The sequence below is a fragment of the Etheostoma cragini genome, chromosome 17, assembly GCF_013103735.1.
Source record: "Etheostoma cragini isolate CJK2018 chromosome 17, CSU_Ecrag_1.0, whole genome shotgun sequence".
Taxonomy (NCBI): Eukaryota; Metazoa; Chordata; class Actinopteri; order Perciformes; family Percidae; genus Etheostoma; species Etheostoma cragini.
Genome location: NC_048423.1, coordinates 5,680,065 through 5,692,163, shown reverse-complemented (window position 1 = coordinate 5,692,163; position 12,099 = coordinate 5,680,065). Strand labels below are relative to the sequence as shown.

Genomic DNA, 12,099 nt, shown 5'->3' with positions numbered 1-12,099 from the left:
AAAATGCTGATAAAATTACATGCCCACCTTGTTGCAATCCCGTCTTACACAGCTTACTCACAGCTGCTTTACTGTGATACCTTCACAACCTGTGAAGTGCATGTTGCTGGGCAGACCCAGCAAGACGTTTACAGTAATGGTAGACAACAAAAAGTATTTTATTTTTGTGTACTGGTTTTTGCCATGGGAAGAAGAAGATTTGATCCCCTGCACATCCAGCTTTAGTTTCTGAAAAGCAATTTTGGATTTATCGTTGAAAAGCTACAACAATAAATCGATCAGTAATAGCTCAGTGCAAATATAGTATAGTATAGAAATGTAATTTATAGGAGACAAAGTTGCAACATTGGGCTATATGTTCAACCAATATATGTTATATATGTGAACAAGAAATTGCAGTACAGAAATGCCAGAATATGTTTGAGGTGATTTATTTTTATAGTATGTCCACCAGAGAGCACTGACAAGAAGTTTATTGTTCATAGCTCTATGAAGTAATTAATATTAAAGGTGCTCTATGCAATGTTGGGTGATGTTACTTCTTGTTGACGTTCAAAGTATTGTTAAACAAAACGAGGCTAGCTTGGACCTCCCTCCACCTCCTTCTCCTCCTCCTCCTCCTCCTCCTCATTCTGTCCCCTCTCCCTCTCTTCCCTACTTCTGCTCACCAGCCTTCCAACCCCCACCCCCAGATCTTTCTTGTTGGTTATTGGCTGGAATGCTTGTTATGTTTGGTGGTGCTGGTTTGTTTTTGTTGGCGTTTGTAGACCCTGGGTTGTCTACAGAGACCACGTTTTTTTGTTTTTCTTTACAATGTTTTCAGGGGACAGGCAGCTCACAGACAGTGAGGAAATGTTTGCTGGATGTGACAAAAATGTAGTCTAAAAAACACATGATGGAAGGCGGCCTCTTGCTCACCCATTAAGAGCGTTCACCCCATGTTGGCTGGGTCCTGCAGTGGCCTGGGTTTGAATCCGACCTGTGCCACCACCCCCCCCATCTTTCTCCCCCTTTGATGTCTATCCACTGTCACTATCATAAAGGGAAAATCCCCCAAAAATAATCTTTAAAAAACGTGTGACATTGTTTAGAACACTTTTAAGTGGTTATAGTACTATTAACCAATATATTATAATCAGATTATTTAAAACTCAATGTAAATATCAAACTTCTTGTATAAAAAGTAGCCAAAAAGTTATCTAGGCTTGTTTTACAAGTCAGCATGCTTTATAAACTGCTTCCAGAACCAGGCAAAAAATATCCAAGAATATGTGTCATTTTGGGTAGATGGTACGTACATAAAAACAAAATTCCCCAGAAATGAATTATCCTTTTATGCCAATACATGCTTATTTCGTAGCAAACTTTAACATAACACAAATGAAATCAAAGAATGCTGGAGTAGGACAACTAGCCTAAGCTCAGGCCTGGGCCTTTACAGTGTTGTTTTACCATCACTCCTTCTTTCCCTCTGTCTTCCTCTTTGATTCTTCCTCTTCCTCTCTGCCTCATGGTCCCACATTCTTTCAGCCTGGTTGCACAGAGCAATGGCTTATAAGTGGGATGCAGGACCGACATTGTCTGGCCAAGTCTGACCTACTTCACGCTGATTTTCTAACAATGGGAAGGAGGGGAGAGACAAAAGTAGAGGTAGTGATGGGAATGAAGAAGAAGAGAAGAAAAGCATGTAGGGGAACAAAGATTACAGGCAGGAAAGGTGATGTGGCAGAAAAAACACAGACAGCATCAATAGGCAGTACACAGGCACACACTCCTACATCACATGCACACACACAAACAGACCCAGAGGTCCATCAGACCATGGTACAAAGCAAAGCCCAAAACGCCTGACATGGTCTCCACAGCATCCAAACCTCTGGCTCCTTGCATTAAGCAGTGGGACAGATCCAGAGTCAGTGAAATCACTGCGCGTGATATTTCTTCAATGGCAATTCGGTACTGTTGGCAGACACATTATTCATCATTCTGTACTATCAAGCGTTTACTAGGCAAAACAAATGACACCTCTCAGAACATTACAAGGTCTTAGCAGAGAACGCACAATCCAATTTATCAAAGCATTAATTATGGATTGACCTTCATTGAATCAGATTTGTAGGAGGAAAGGATGTTAACTCTTTGTTGGTGAGCATTCATCAGGGATTCAATATTGATGCTTTCTTATATAAATAACATGATTGATCCCTTTTCACAGGGCGTATTATTTTATATGCACATTTTATAAATTTGTGTATTGATATGCATTACTGTAACTTGATAGTTTTGAGACAAGGGTAAGAGAGATTAAACTTCATTCTTTAACAGTTTCATTCTATTGTCTGTGTGACAGATAGCATTGTTGTGAAACCAGTGGTAAACCTTTTTCACAGCTACTTTGGATGTGCATGCTTGTCTTTGCTATTCAGTGTTCTTTCAGTGCATGCTCCTCAGTTGCAATTATGTCTCTAATGGGCCAGTGTTTTGTACACCTAAATTTGAGAGTGTATCTGTTTCATGACTGTGACAGCTTCACTCTGCATCAATTTGCATTAAGTTGTGCAATGAACAACTACAGTAAGTTCATTTCAATTACATGGAAGATACAACATGCAGAGACATTCTCAATTTGTCAAAAAAGATGTGCTGTTATCTTGAAAAAGATAATTAATGTGAACAGTGGTTTGCTTTACTGATGGATCATTCCAGACCTTTCACATAGCAAACATTTGACCTGTCATAGCAGGAATGGCACAATGATGAATGAATGAATAACCTTGTCAAAGGCTCTGATGCAATAAAGTGCCACGCCAGTAAGCTGTCATTCACAATGTCAAGGGCCTGGTATTGACTACATGGGATGCAGCCATTGTGAAAAAGTGCTACAAACAACAATTTTTCTTCTCTGTTATGATTCCTTCTTTTCACACTGGCCAGTAAGAGAGCCCTTCCTAATCCCATTTTATGTAAGATGTATGAGACAAAATCCACAGTCCATGTTTTGTGAAAAAAAGTTGATCTGACAGGTTGGTACAGTATTACATACTCATATGAGAGTGGTTACTCATGATGACACAGGTGCTTATTCATTGTGACAGTGTGTAATGAAGAAACTGCAACTCATTGTAGTGACAAAGGCCATTCAACAAGAGTAGTTTTTATTAAAGTCAGATTATATTAACGTTTGTTCCACCAAACAAAAACCTTTTAATGAGGGATAGAAGTCACAGAAGGCTGAGAGACTGTCAGGGCCATGCACACAATAAAACTCCAGTCATACACTGTGCTCAAGGTAAAACTTTGCATCAAGAAAGCAACTATATCAATGTCTAACCGTACAGACTGTTCCACAATGAATGACATTAAAGTGCCAAATACCTCTGTTTCGTTCATGTGAACAGATTAACAAGGCTAATGTGTAGCAGCTCTGTGAGGCTGTACTCTCCAATCTGTAAACAGTGTTTGAGGGATTGGCAAAGTTATTATAATTCATCCTAAGGGGAAAATGAATGTGCGTACCAAATGTCATGGCAATCCATCCAATAGTTGTTGAGAAATTTCCCCAAAGCCCCAAAATGTCAACCTTATGGTGGCGTTGGAGAAAAAGTCAGAAGATCCTCGAAATAATTCATTGATTACAGTATTAATTATTTCAGTCCAAAGTGATGGGCCGTCGATCCAGCCATGCCACACAAAAACACAGTGACATAGGCATGATAGGCAGACATCACTAAGCAGACAAATAAACACACACACACTGTTTGTTTGGAATTTGTGTAAGAAATACAAGCACTCAGAGCTGCTGTGATTTACAGATTCTGCATTGGGAAAAGTTGTAGTGGCTGACAAGTCTCTGAGAAAGGTCATGATGAAGAGTTGTTGCTCAGCTTTATTTTAGCTGCACTGCAAATATTGTGACGGACAGTTCTCTTTGTCCCCAAGGTTATCTCTTTCTTTGGCTAAAAAAGAACATGGAAAAAAAGAAAACATTTTTATTACCTAATAGGGTTTAAGCAAGAGTTGTGCTGGGTACGTCTGATTTTATGTGTATTTGTACATGCATGTGTTTGGAGAGTTCTTTTTTGTTTTTAATCACAGAGACATCTTTCTCATATGCTTCTACATCCAAACAGTTCTTCAAAAGTTCAAATACAGGACATATTGCTTCAAAGATTGGTTGGCTCATACCCAATTTTAAAATTTTCATTTTGCCATCAAAAGTCCAGTTGAATTGTACAAGTGGAAATGGGAAACAAGGTCTTATTGTGAATCAATTCATGGCAGTCTCCCTCTCTTCTTCACTCTCTGTCTTTCTTTGATTCCTGCCATCGCAATCATTTAGCCAAGGCCTGTGGCTTGTCATGGGCTCTAGCCCAAACAACTCTACTGGCAGAGCTTTAATGAAACCCTTTTTGGCTCAGACATGATGTGTGTGCTTGAGTGTGTGTGTGTGTGGTATGTATCTATATACACCAGCTGAGCTAATGCAATTGAACATCCTGCTGATTCAACCCCAAACGCATGGAGTCACGCACATACACAACACATGCACAAGCAGTGAAGTGTAGTTGGTTGTTATGTGACCAATGGCAACAGGATACACTTGCTATTATGGATAATGCAGTGGAAAGCAGTGAAAAATGCAGGGGTCTGCCAAAAGATCTACTTTTAAGTAAAACAAGAACACTGTGAGCTGGAGAACTGAGCCGACAGAAAGCACACATCTCATGTATCGCTACACGTAAAGGAGGGCATTGTACAAAGCCGATTTGGGATCATTCGGATTACAGTCTCGCATTTCACAAAGATATTTCACTGAAACGTGTTTCTGACAACATTTTAAGCAAGAAGTAGGCCATACAGTTGCTAAATCTTTCTTCATTTCCGATCGACAAAGGTCACTTTAAAAGATTTTCTTCAGATTTTGAGAGGCGTTTGTCCCGCTCATCCCGCACGTCATTTTTTGTGTAAGCGCTCCACTGATCAGATTGGTCATTGAGTCCAACTCCTCTCCTTCCCATTCAACAAGTCAAATTGGCCAAAATTAAAGCCGACAACTCCGACTGACAATGGCACAGAACACACCAAACAGACTCGAGTCACCGACCTCACCTGACTTTATGCAACCAAGTGCACCCAGCTTAAAGACTGGACCAAAAGGAAGGATTAGGCAGAGCTGACTGAATGGAGCAACAAGGGTTTATTGGGTGATTTAACGGTGGGCTCAGGTCTCATCATGGTCAGCAGTGCTCTCATGTCATTTTAATGGGACTATAATTGACTTATTGATTTTAAAAGCCTAGCTGGGATCAATAGAAACGGCTGCTTTGCAAAGGAAAAGAGAAAGAGCGAGTGTGAGAAAGCAGATTGAAAGCGTGAGAGTGGCTGACATACTGTTGTAGCTTCTGGAAATTGGAAAGAAATTATGTATTATTGTTTATCGACACCCAACACGATATCTTTAGATTTCAATACAGAATGCGTGCTGAGTTACAAAATATGTCATTTACAATATTGCAGCAGTCTCCTTTGTTAGAATTTGAGTTACTGGCAGCGGGAGTGTGGCCCTTTTTCAGAAACAAAGACCCAACTGTCAGTGTAACAGGACATTTACAAAGTTCAGAGATCAATAAATTTACAATCAGACCAGACAAATAACTTAGAGGACACTAAGAGTCCAGAGCCATGCTAGCAGCACAGTGAGGCTGTACTAAAGCACAGGGGTGCTTTGAGCTAAATGCTATCATCGGCGTGCTAAAATGCTCGCAATGACATAATTAAATGCCAGTACATTAGTTGTTGAGATGTTTCACCCAAAATCTCAAATGTCAATCTCATGGTGGCACTAGAGCAAAAGTCAGATGAACACCAAAACCAAAAGGATTTATCCTTTGGGCACCATAATTTGGTTCATCAATATATCAAACAAATTACATGACAATCTAATGCAAATACAATTGAAATGCAATTGAAATAATAAATTATGGTTTTCAGGGCTTCAGAGACACATAAGCATAAGCTATACAGCTTCTGCATCCCAGCCTCCCTTGTGAAAACATGACATAGTGAATTAAACTGGATGATGAATCGTTTCAGCAGGCCTCCAAACAATTCAATGTGCTAACCATCAATGTCAACAAGCCCCATGTGGGAATCGGGTAAAAGATCCAGGGGTGTAGGCTGCAGATAGAGGGATGGAAGAACATATTGATGGCACAGTTCCCAGTTGAGCAGGAATTGATGAGTGTAGGTATGAGGCTGCATGAGTAAATCTGGGAGAGATTGGAGCTGCTGGGACTGTTGAGCTCTTACTCGCTCCTCCCCAGACTGCCTTGAGGAGTGATGGATGGCCACACCTTCAGTCTTGACAAAGGACTCTTTCAATGACACAAAAGACATTCAATTGAGAATAACTTTATCAGTGATCAATGTCAACCCCAAAAAATAGTGAAAAAGTGTACTCCTGCAGCACATTAATCAGTGTATGTGTACCAGACAACATAAATAAGAAGTTGCAGTACTGCACAATTATTGTACTAAAATTTGAAATTCTTCCCTATAATAAAATAATAATAAAATGGTACATTCTACCAATTTCAGGCTTACTTACTATAAGGATGCTCTAATATATATATATTTATGTTCACAATGGATAATGAGAAATGAGTTGTTCATAGTGGCGATCCCACAGAGAATTATCTGCAGAATTGGCATTTCACAGGTGGTGTTTCAGCAAGTTTCAGTTCATTGTTTGGTTGTCTGATCTGCAACGTTACTCATAGCATTGTATTTGGTCAGCGCAGGCAGCTGTTTTCAGCAAAAATGCCCTAAAGACCCAATGTACATGAACTGCTCAGCAACAAACTGCACACTGTTACAAATTAGAAAACTAGCTGGTGAACACAGTGGAGCATCTAGCAGCTCCAGAGCCTGATTTGTCCCTCAGTAGTTGGTGAAGACCAAACTTAAGCTTAGCTAAAAGGATGGTAAATACTGGACCTACAATCGTCACAAAGCCTTTATTTAAATCAATTAATGCAGGTATAAGAATTAAATGTTTCCTTAAATGCTGCCTTTACATATCAGATGTGCTCCCTCCAGTTGTAGGTGTAAATACAAAGACAAATGTTTACACTCCGGCCTTTTTAACACACTAATCACTCATTCTGTGACCTATTATTCTGTATTTCTAAATTGCAGCCTGTTGTTGTTGGGATGCTTTTTTGTGTGTCTTCTATTTCTACATTTCCTTTTTACATTTTACTGTTTATACAGCACCTTGATGCTTTTTGTACTCCACTTTGGTCACCTCAAGCTGTGTTTAAATATACTCTAGAAATAAACTTTACTTACGTACTTACTTACTAAATATTCAACCTTCAAGGACCAAGCATCTCAATTTTCTTGATAGAGAATACACAGTGTGTAGAGATTTAGGAATTCACATCTATGGTAAATGCTTGAGCAGCAGCTGATTGTACAACATAATGGAGGAGAGTGATAAGAGAGATACTGCTGGGACGTGATTGCATTCACACAAGTTCATGGGGTCGTTAACATAGTTATAATCCACCTTTGAAACAAGAACATTTGCAAAGAGGACAGAAACAGTCATGGGGTCGTTTTGTCAAATAATTGCATTGAGATATTTGCAAATATGTTTTAACTCATGGACTGTGTCTTTACAGGGAAGAGGTATTTTGTGAAATACTGTTGTGGCCCGGTTGGTTTAACAGAAAATGAAATACTGACGGTATTAAAGTTCAGCGTCTTACATGGCTCTTTCCGTTCAGTATTCCAGATCACCCTCCTTCCTTTGTGTGTACCTGTCTTAAAGATGGATGGTGTTCCTGCTCTATTGATTTGCTCCAATGATGTGTGGATTCATACTGAAAGTGAAAAAGACAAAAGTTGGCATTAAGCCAGGCAAGAGGATTTTTATTACACATGGCTATGCAGAGGCAGATATGCAGAGACTGTGAGAAGTAAATAATGTAATGAGATAGTAAGTGTATACAAAAATAAACAATGAGCAAGCACTAGAACAAAAGCTAAAAGCCCTGTCACCTTTCTTGTCAACATGAAATAACCTTTCATGGAATTACACTGGTGTAATTGTTGTACATGTACAGTATATACCGGTACACAAGTAATTTAGATATTTATAACTTGGTTAAACTTGGTAGGTCTACAGTGTGAGGGTTGTAACAGGTTCTTGTCCAGAGTCAACCCAAAAGTGAGCAGATCCACAACCGCACAAGACCTGATAGGCCTGCCTGTCAAACAGACTGACAGTGGAAAATCTTCAGAGACATGTAGGTCTGGGCTTCCAGCCATTAAAGACCAAGAACCATGAATCTAGTCTTCCATTTCTTTATTTTATTTGACCAGTGGCGTCAAGCTGAGATGATCACTCCTTTTTCAAATTAACCAGAGATGGAAAAAGGGCCCTTAGCCAACCAGGTACTGCACTCTGTAATTCAAAGTCAGCTAAATTTGCTTTGTGGTCTTGGTGACCTTTCACACGCATCAAAGATCTCAAAACTCTGTCTAACTTTCAACAGCTTGGACGAAAAATAATCTTCATCATAATAGCACTAATTCTCTGTGAATGTGAGCCCCATTGAAGTCAGATATTTATAAAGCTGCCGTGATTGTGCTTGAGTAAGAGCAGGTCTGTTTGACTGCTCATCCGGCTGGCAGAGCACTTGGAGGCCTGGGTTCACTTAAGAGACGTGAACAGACTGTCAGTGAGATGAATTAAGAGCACACTGTCTCTCTAGAGAGGAGCACTCGATGTCACTTTCCATAAGGTTAGAGCAGGCAGCAGCTCAAAGGTGACAATGCTGTGACAGCACGAATGGAGCAGCACACAGCCATTTCAAAGAAAGTGAGAACTAAATAAGCTCCTTTATACAGTGGGGCTGGAAAGTTTGGTACCCCAGGTAAAAAATTGTATCAATGTGCGTAAAGAAACCAAGAAAAGATGGAAAAATCTCCAAAAGGCAACAAAAGACAAATTAGACATTTGTATAATGTGTCACAAAAAGTTGGATTTAATTTCCATCATTCACACTTTCAAAATAACAGAAAACAAAAAAATTGCGTCTGCAAAAGTTTAGGCACCCTGCGGAGTTAATACCTTGCACTGCCCCCTTTGGCAAGTATCACAGCTTGGAACCGTTTCTTGTAGCCAGCCAAGAGTCTTTCAGTACTTGTTTGAGGTATCTTTGGCCATTCTTCCTTCCAAAAGTCTTCCAGTTCTTTAAGATTTCTGGGCTGTCTGTCACGAACTGCTCATTTAAGGTCTAGCCATAGATTTTCAAATATGTTGAGGTCAGGAGATTGTCAAGGCCATGGCAAAACCTTCAGTTTATGCCTCTTGATGTAATCCACCGTTGACTTTGAGGTGTGTTTAGAATCAACACCATTTGCATAAACCATCCTCTCTTCAACTCACTTTAACAACTTTTTCACAGATGGCATCAAGTTTACGTCCCCCCCCCCACTAACTTCCATCCACAGAACTTGTTCCACAATGCATCAGGCTTGTCTATATGTTCATTTGCAAACTTCAATCACTGATTTTTGTGCTGAGGACGTAGGAGAGGTTTTCTTCTGATGACTCTTCCATGAAGACCATGTTTGCACAAGTATTACTTTATAGTGGAATGGTGTACTATGACTCCAGTGTCTGTCAGGTCTTTCTGGATGGAACGTGCAGTCAGACATGGGCTTTGACTTGCTTTTCTTACAATCCTGCGTGCTGTCTTGTCTGATATTTTTCTTGGTCTTCCAGTTCTTGCTTTCTTTCACTGTTCCTGATGACGGCCATTTCTTAATTACATTCCGAACAGAGGATATTGGCATCGATTGGCTATTGGCTTTGCTATCTTCTTACAGCCTTCTCCTGCTTTGTGAGAGTCAACCATTTTCAGTTTTAGTTTTCTAGACAACTGCTTAGAAGAACCTATGGTGCTGATTGTCGGGGCAAGGTCAGATGAGTCTGGGCATTTTAAGATCATTTTAAGAAGATTGACATCAACTGGTATTTCCAGACGATGATTGAGAACAATCCATGACGCTGTCAGGTCTCAGCTTTCTAAAGGGGGCGGTGCATGCTATAACCTGCATAGCCAAATTTTTGCAGATGCCATTTTTTTGTTTTCTGTTGTTTTGAAAGTGTAAATGATGGAAATAAAATCTAACTTTTTGTGACATAAAATACAAATGTCTTATTTGTCTTTTGATGCCTTTTGGAGATTTTTCCATCTTTTCTTGGCTTCTTTATGCACAGTAATACACATTTTTACCTGGGGTGCCCAAACTTTCGAGCCCCACTGTTTTTATATAAATGATTACTATAATTAGTAGGATTTAGTACGATAGAAGCACAAATTATTCTTTTACACTATTACAAGCTGTAAATTAACATTCATTCTCAACACACAACGCTTATTAGACCGCAAAGCCCCAGTGCTAATCCATAATACCCCTGGCAAAAACACATACCCAAGCCATGCACACAAATTCTCAATAATATCTGTCCCCCAAACAAATGGATTCGTTGTTTACAAGAGTTTATACTTGATTTTGTCAACATAACAGTCCCGTCATAGTACTCGTGCAAAACAATAGGAGGATAGTAGGAAAAGCACAAGTGTATGCAAAACCATTAACAATGGCTGCATTCCACTTAGGAGAGGCCCTGGTATTGTGCATGCTGACTCACTGAAATAGCTTCCTGGGACACTTGATGGAATTGAGCCATCGTCAGGTTATCAATTTCAGCTGTGCTTTCCCTACTATGAGAAGTCAAAATGTCCGCCGTGAAAATGGTCTATAGCCAGTAACTGGCGCAATTTCCTGCAGCAACGGAGCAATCTTGGAAGGTGGAACGCAAAGGATACAGACTGAGTCTCCTTTAACCTATCCTATCAGGACAGCATCTATGCATGCATTGACCAAACTGTAGCAGATAGTAAAAAGCATTTGGCTGGGCCAAGAGCAAAGTTAGGATCAAAACTAAGAAATCTTGACCGATGCCGGTTATGAGTGTCTGAAGGACTACTTTGAAGCCTGGAGTTTTTGCCACTTTTATGTAAAATATTGCAGCCAGGGAATCCAAATGTTTAGCTCAGGCAATGGCAATGAGGTGATTGCAGGATAGATGGGATTTAAAAAATACATTGAAACTAGAGAGGAGAAATAGAGACAGAAAATAGATGGAAGAGACAGGACACAGACAACTCCAGCAGTAAACACAGTTCAATGACAACAAGCATACCTTTATGAAATTTGGCTCAAGTCATCACACAGAACTAAAGTGAGATGTCAAGTAAGAGAGAGAGCAACCAGACCTGTTCCCAGAATTTTGTTCAACGTATCAAGACTCACAAACATAGAAACGTGCCTCCCCTTTACTTACTTGGAAAGCATGTCATGACAATGTTTAATATTCCTCACTTTCCTTCATTCTTTCTGCACTTCCGGAATTTTAAAGCTATTGAACATGAATACATTGCATGGATGGACACACAAACACATAGCTGCTGATTACCTGTATGTGCAGTTAGGTGTATTTGCTATAAGCCAACACTGTAATTTCAACCTAGTTTGGTGATTTTTGCTGTTATTTTATCTTAACTAAACATTTATCACACTGTGAGAAGACCAAATGATTGAGTGACATTGTAGACCAAGAACAAGATTCTAGACCAGGATGTACCACGTTATTAATCGACAACCAATCGGTCAATGCTGTTGTAGTAGCAGTGGCCTTGAATTTAGAAATGTAAGCTTTGGATTTTATAAAGCTCGCTTTGACTGGTAATGAAGTCTGAAGATAAAGATTAATTGGAAACTGCTGTCCAGGGTTTTCTGTCCAAACGTTTGCACATAAAAAAAACATGTAAAACAATTCTCAATGCACAAATCACATGAGGCAGCTGACAGTGTAATGCCCATCATTCAAAAATCATACATGAGAATTATTTAAAAATAACATTTCCACGTGCAATTCTAGACTAGCATTTCAATTGTAATGGTCACTTACTGTAATATTACATTTTTATGACAAAAATATCAGTCTAAGCTACTTCA

General features: G+C 39.5%; 1 protein-coding gene across 2 annotated transcripts in view; it reads left to right on the top strand.

Moving 5' to 3' along the window:
* LOC117960104 (inactive phospholipase D5-like) overlaps positions 1–12,099 on the top strand; it is a 46,514-nt gene that overhangs the window by 10,333 nt on the left and 24,082 nt on the right. The window lies entirely within an intron of this gene.